Genomic DNA, 1,713 nt, shown 5'->3' with positions numbered 1-1,713 from the left:
CCAAGCACCACACGGTACATGAAGTCGGCGTATCTTGGCAGGATGTGCTCGGGTTGGCGGTACTCGACGGCTGCAGCCACCATGGCCGGCGTGGCAAAGTGGTCGTCGGGGAGTTGCAGATATCTCGTGGGAAGGAGGCACTGGGCCGCGACGTCGTGTCGGCGTCGACAAGCGTGGCGAGTCGTAGCCGTAGCCAGCGGCATCACCGTGCCGGCAAAGCACATGCGCCACGCGGGCGGTCCCGGCCAGGGGGCGTCGGCCTGTGGCGGCGCAGGGGCGAGACAGTCGGTCGCGCGCACCACCGAACGGAGCCAGGCTTCGGTAGGCGGGCGCACTGCAGGCGTCAGCGCGGCGCACTTGTCGCGCACGTCGGCGGCGAAGGTATCAAACGTCCTGAATGCGTCCCAGAGATGCGAGACGTGAGTGAATCCGGCGCGTGCCATGTTGCGTGCGTGAGTCGTCGCATAGCTTGTCGTCAGCGGGCGCAGCGCGTCGCCGCACTCGAGAAATGCGTTGTGCCACAGCTGTTGGTCGTGCGGTGTCGCGGACCGTGGCGTGTTGCGCCGTCACGGTGAACCGTGTGCCGTGACTCCATCCACAGCTTCAGGAGAAAGCGCCATCTAGGTGGAATGCGAGCCGAGCGAAGGACGGCCTGTACCACTGGGTGATTCTGGTCGCCATGCAGCAAGTCTTGGAGGTCGCCCCATGGCGCATACGCGAGCGAGACGAGCGTCCAACCGGGTGAGATCCACGCCGGGCGATCTTCGGGGAGCTGTTGCACTGCTTGCGCGGCGCGAAGCATCCCGGCCCGGTGTCGCGCGGTCCACAAGGGCAGTGCGCGTACGAGACCCAGGCCACCAAGACGACGAGGCGAGAAGGCGAGGTCCGCGCGGAAGTGACGTACTCTGTGCTCACTCCGGCGCGCGATCGGCTCGTTGCGCAGGAATTGAAGCATCATGCGGTCGATGAACGCAGCGGCCGTGGCCGAGGGTTTTTATCCATGCCAGCTGGTACCAGAGAAGCGGCAGGCAGAGGGTGCGGAGAATGACCTCCTTGCCAACGAGCGTGTTTTTTCTTGTACTACCAGAGCCGAAGCCGATCCGCAAACTTGTCGAGGGCGTAGTCGAAGCGAGCGTGTGGGCCAAGATGAGGCGCGACCAAGATCCCGAGATCCTTGGTTGGTTGCGCGGGCTGGACCACAAGCGGCGAGAGCGCGTCCGAAACCGGTGCGTACGTGAGGAGCTCAGTTTTGTGACGGTTCAGGCGGAAGCCGGACACTGCACAAAACCGTTCGACCAGGGCGAGCTGCGTGTGGAGCGCGGGTTCGTCCCGTGCGATCAATTGTGTGTCGTCGGCAAAGCAGCTTGCCACGTGGTTGACCCCACCGATCTGGACCCCGAGGTCCGGCCGGCTACGTAGCAAGTTGCAGAGCGGTTCCATGGCAAGGACGAAAAGCAGCGGCGACAAGGGATCGCCCTGGAGGACACCGCGCTTGATGTCGAATGCGCGCGAGAGACGGCCGTTCACCAGCAGCCGCGACTGGCGCCCCGTGTAGAGGCAGCGCACCGTGTCAACAAACGCGTGCGGGAAGCCGAGGCGAGGCAGAAGGCGGGCGAGGTACGAGTGGCAGACCCGATCAAAAGCCTTCTCAAAGTCCAGAAGAGCCACAATCGACGCGGGCGCGTGGTCCTTGCAGTACGCAAGCAAGTCGTC

Source organism: Saprolegnia parasitica, assembly GCF_000151545.1.
Source record: "Saprolegnia parasitica CBS 223.65 unplaced genomic scaffold supercont2.96, whole genome shotgun sequence".
Lineage (NCBI taxonomy): Eukaryota > Oomycota > Saprolegniomycetes > Saprolegniales > Saprolegniaceae > Saprolegnia > Saprolegnia parasitica.
Note: the sequence above shows the minus strand (reverse complement) of the source record.